Source organism: Taurulus bubalis (genome assembly GCF_910589615.1).
Source record: "Taurulus bubalis genome assembly, chromosome: 13".
Classification (NCBI taxonomy): Eukaryota; Metazoa; Chordata; class Actinopteri; order Perciformes; family Cottidae; genus Taurulus; species Taurulus bubalis.
This window is the reverse complement of record NC_136601.1, coordinates 13100802-13106801: the sequence shown is the minus strand read 5'-3', so window position 1 is coordinate 13106801 and position 6000 is coordinate 13100802.

The window sequence follows — 6000 nt, the reverse complement described above, 5'->3', positions numbered from 1 at the left end:
CTCTCTCTCTCTCTCTCTCTCTCTCTCTCTCTCTCTCTCTCTCTCTCTATAGACCTCTGCAAAAAACGTTAACATTATATATATATATATTTATATATATATTTATATATATATATATATATATTAATATCACTAGTGTATTAATGTGTATTGCATTTGTATTGCTAAAAATGTTTAAGTTTTTTCCTAATTGTAGCTCATTTATCTAGGTGTTGAATAGTTTATTTAGCTTAAGAAGTGTAGAGACTTTTTTCAACTTGTAAAGGATCACTTCATCATTCAGGTCATCTAATAATCAAATTAAATATCACCAATGTGGAGATATGGGAAATTGTAATCTGCAAAGTATCTAAACCTGTTGAAGAAATGTAGAGGAATAAATGGATTTGCGTTTGAAATGTAGAGGAGTGGAAGTTTATAGCGTAAAATAAGAACCTCACATTTACAATTATGTACAGTACTTAAATACATGTACTTAGTTACACCACTGCAAGATACAACTCTCTGTCTACAGTGACATGTTTCTATTCTTTTCTCTCTGTCAACCTGCTGTTATCAGACTCCTGAACCTTGATTGCAGCAGTGAACGTCAGCAGTTTGATCAGTTTCTTGTTGTCTGCCATCGCCCTCCATCTTAGCCATTATTCTCCACATGACATTCCTTTAGGATTTATACCTGCCATTACAGCTCTCAGGTCAATATTTATAAATTACATCATGCATTACAGAATGTGTAGCTGCCGTGCAGTTGAGTCAGGGGGCCATCGATCCTCCTAAGCCGCTGAGCTTAAGGGACGAACCAGAGCTTTGGTCCAAACACTTTACATGCTTTTAAACTGAGCCCAGGGGTCGCTCTGTAAAGTCTCTGCAGGAGCAATACATATGTCCTCTAGTCTGCTACCTGCTGACAGATCAAGGTGCCTGCTGCTGCTCGAGTGGTCAAAAGAGACACTTCAGAGTTTCCTTTATTAGTCTGATTTCTGCACGTTAAGGTGTTTTAAGTAAAATTGTTGTCTTTATAGTTTGGATTTTAATTTAACTTGTCTGTGGCATCAATTATTGCTGTAAGTCTCAGTGAACATGTTTATAGTATGGAAGCAAAGTAAGGTCATAACTATCTGATTTCTTCTTCTTCTATAAGTAACGTAAAACCTATTTTAACCACTTCTGATTGTTTGACGTTGAAATTAAAATAACACTGAATTTATAGCACTTTGGAAACGCTTTTAATTAGCTTGAATTCCCTTCTGTGTAATTGTAAGTGGTGCAATATATGTATGTATATATATATATATATATATATATATATATATATATATATATATATATATATATATATATATATATACTGTATATAATTACTGTAGATACAAATGTTTTGGACACATACACAGCATCAGCATCTCCTTTTTGAGTCAAACATCTCTGAAGTTAATCAAAAATGTTAAGGCCAGAGAAAAACTTTGTACAATATTAAGGCCATCAACACATATCTGCATCTTGTCTGTTATTATTAAAGTTATCATGCAAAACAGCTTGTGACAAAATGTCACCAGATATCTTGCAATATTCAAAAAGTCATGAATAGAAATATGATTAAACATTCCAGTTGGACATTTGCCTCATGGCCAGCAATGAGGATTTCAACAGCTATTAACAAAATGTTACTAACACAGTTTAAACTGATTACTGATTAAGGGACAGATCATTTGTGATGGCAAAAAGAGGCTCAGACAATCGTTCATATTTCATCTTAGGAAAACATGAGTGGACCAGATAATGAGGAAGCTATGCGTGGCTCAGTTTAACCCCTTGGGCTGCAGTGAAAATGACACTGCTGGTTATTCAGAGAACAAGGTGGACAGAGAGAGTAAACGCATGCAGAATGGTGTTGTGGACATGATTGTAAACACCTTGTCATAATGTACATATATTTGTAAAGTTGCTGCGCTTGATTTGTAGTGTGTGTATATGTGAGAGAACGGGAGGGTACGTGTGAGAAACAAGGCTCAGAGAAATGGCAGTTTAATTAGCAGCAAAGGGCTTTAATCAGATAACTGTGATTCGAGCAGTGAATTGACTTTAATGAGTTGCTTGTGGCTGAAACAGGCCACAGCGTGACCAAGCACACTGCATATAGTGGACACCAGATGACTGGAAAATAGGAAGTAAACTCTCTGTGGTGTTAATGTGGCTGCTGGAGTGAGAAAGAGAAGGAGGGAGCAGTGGGAGGAAGGGTGAAGGCGATGAGGAGGGAAGTTGGATGCCGAAGGGTTGAGCAGGGTCACAAGTGTAGCGTGACTGGCAGAACAGGACGAGCTGTGGGAGGAAAGGGGACGCTCAGAGCTTCAAAAAAGGGTTTGTTGGAGGGTGACGGTGGTGTGGTGGGATTGGACAGAGCAGAAGCAAAAAGAGGATCATGGGCGTAAGGCTAAACTGCTTAGATGGGGTTAAAGGATAAGGAAAGAAATGCAGTGAGGTCAGAGCAGTTAGAAACTTTGAAATTCCATTTTAGTCATATCTCTATGATCAAACGTTGTATTCGATATTGAATACCTAGCATAAATGTATTAATGGAAAAATAAATAGGTTAAAGTTAAATGCCAGGAAACAAGTTGTGTCTCAAATCATTGTGGACCTTTTCTGTGTACAGACCATGATGTGCCCAAACACATAAACATGTTTAGTCAATACAAGCACTCTTTTGCAAAATTGGATATTTTGGTGGAAACCAAATTAAATCAGTCAACATTTTTCCAATGTGTTCTTTATCAGCATTTGGTCATATATTTTAATTAACATTAATTTCCTTCATAATGTGAAAAGAAGAAATAATCCTCTCAGTATTAAGCTTCCTTCAAATAATATTTGCCGTTGCAAATTGGTGGTATGTAAATGTAATTTCCAAGAAACAGTGTTGCACCATTTGGTTGCCAACTGTTTGTTTGCAATTTGTGTTGGGAGTTTAGTGTGCAGTTTTTTTTACCAGCACTCTTTCACTGAAAACAGCTGTGGCTCGTAAGCTAAGGAGAGAAGTGAAAGTGAACCAGAACTGCACATTTTTGCAGCATAAAACTGAAACACAGAGCTGTAAGATGCTCAAAGATGCATAGAGATAAAGGGAACTGTAGAGTTTAAAACAGCTCTACATCTTGATCGGTGCAGCTTTAAATGTACTAATGGGGGAAAAGAGGTAACTGTCAATGGGTTTCACTGATGTAACATTGAACACAGACACAACCTGTTTAATAATACAGGATACTGAAAAGCCTTGCTGCAACATTAGACTGCAGGTTGTTAAAGGCAGACGTCTCATCAGCGTGAGTGACACATCACAAGGTGAGACTATGACCAGTTGAGAGGAAATCGAAAAAGATCAAGAAGAAAAAAAAGAAAAAATCTTGATTAAGAAAGGAAAAAGGTCTTCTCTCATGGCCAACAAAATATAATGTGAAGAGAAAAAAGAGTTAGAGCTTTAAAATGAGTGATTTAGTGAGACAGACATACAAAGTGATAGAGGAAGAGAGGAAGTGGAGAGATAATACACAAATAGATTCAGCTGGTTGATGTGGATGAGGCAGGACAGTCCTGTCTGACAAACACTGTTGCAACCACACTTGCCCTTTTCCTTCGCTGTCTCCATCAGGCCCTCAAGGTCCTTCTGCTTTGTCTGAGCTGTCCCACCAGATGCCTGCTGTTATTTAACAATGCGTCTGTCTGCGTGATCGCAAAGGGAGAGGTGCCGGGTCAAAGACAAGAAAGAGAGAGGAAAGTATAGTGATGAAATGAAAAAAAGGGTGGCACGGGGAAGAAGGGTATGAGAGTGTTTTCCTCTGTTCGCTTGCTCTGTTGGAGAGTAGCAGTACTGGGATGTCACCTCAGCCAAAGTCACCAGTGGACACTGGCACTGGAGGGCAATAGTCTCCTCCTGTGAACCTGACTAATTCCTGCATTCCTGCATTGCAGCAGATGCTCTTTCTCTTTCTCTTTCCTCATCTGACTTTCTTTCTCTGCTGGATCTAAGTAGTAAGAGTTAAACACACTGTACAGCTGTGCACTTGAACATGCACACTTTAATGCACAACACATTTTTTGTGAGAAGTAAGATAGAATGTGTAGAATTATGTGAATTTAGTGGCGTTAATTCTTACAACAGTGTAGTGTTGTTATTAGTGTTTTATTATCTCACAACTCCTTTATATGGTTATTCATATGTTTACATGCTTTCTGTACGTATGAGTAGTTATCTATATCATGTATATTTTGCATTACATGATTTATGCTTAGAAAATAGACACATTAATTCAGTATATTCTACTTTCTTCAATGAAAGGCTCTCGATTGACTCCTTTGGATATTATTTAATGTTGTTTTTTGCCATTTTCTGTCTTCCATTCTACATTAAAGCTGCGGCTAGATGACGAGACCAGGATTAGCGTTTGTATTGAATATAATTGTTCCAACTCATATTTGAGACACTTGCTTTTACCTTGATGAGAATTGAGAAGCAACTAAAGCCATAATCCGGTTTTAATTCCTTAATTAAATCGAAACTCATCACAAAGAAAGACTTGCAGATAAGAAGCCAATGAGTTGAGCAGAGGGACTTTAAGCTTTGAAACACTTGAGATGTGGGTTTTTCAAAATGGGCTGCAACTGACTGAAGGAAGAATGGCAGTGGAAGAAGTCCCAAATGTTATGTACACTCATACATACTTCAGAAACATACAATATTCTCTTCTTAGACAGAAAATCAAATATTTAAAATGCTTTTTGTGTGTTTCCCTAAAAAACTATTGTATACCTCACACCCTTGATTAAATAATGTTGTGAAACATATTATTACTAAACAATTTAAATAATATTCAATCAAATGTACACCTTAGTAACTCAGTCAGGTAATTCAAAATATATCAAATACGGGACAAAGGTCGCAGGTTGACCTTTTAGCTTCAAAGCTCAACTCCAGGGGAAAGTGCCTGCAAATGTTACATTTTATTTAATGTTGAATGGGAAGAAGGCTTGTCTCTCTGTGAAGGGATCCACTGTTATTAAGGTTGATGTTTTAACAGGAAAAGAGGTAGAAAATAAAGAAAAAATATATATATTGTGTCAGAAAAATACAAAGATTAACACAATGTAAAAGGTTAAAATAAAAAAAAATCCCCTGTCCCTCCTCAGTCCACACTAGTGGGTGAAGACTTTTCCTCAGCTTTTCACGGCATGTCGCTGAATGAGAACAAAAAAAATCTACAAATAGATTCTGTTGCTCTGTCACCCCGAAGCACACCAGGCAGCCAAATTGCATCCTTGGGTTTCTTCTCTTCATCCTCTGGTGACGCTCCCTCACCGTATCTCTCTCTCTCTCTCTCTCTCTCTCTCTCTCTCTCTCTCTCTCTCTCTCTCTCTCTCTCTCTCTCTTTCTCTCTCTCTCTCTCTCTCTCTCTGTATTAGCTGTCCATATGCCTCTAGTTTCACAACCTCTCTGTATTACTCACTCCTATAACACCTATTTTTACACTTGCACCTTACTTTTCTCTTTCTTTTTCTCCCTGTTGTTCTTTTTGGGGTTGCTGCTGCGCCACATCTAATCACTGCAGTTTTCATCCACCGAACCTCAACGACAACCTCGTCTGACTTCCCCAACGACAAAACTAATTGAGCTTAACATTGAGGACTCATCTTCAGCCTTTCGGCTCCGAACCTTCCAGCTGCTAACATGCTGCTAACAGGCACTTTGTACATTAACGATCAGTGGCAGTGTTGCAGTACAAAGGTACCATTCTCACATTACACCTATAGCTGATCTCTGTTTGATGGGCTGGCAGTGTGCAGCAAAAAACACAAAACAACATTGTCGAACATGATTTTTTTTAAATGGCTCTAATCTCCTGAAATAAAACATGTATCTTTGTCTCTTTCTATTTTGTCTGTATTTTGTCTGGAGTGCAAGTATGTCAATGCATGTCACTGAAGTGTGCGTGTGTGTGCGTGTGTGTG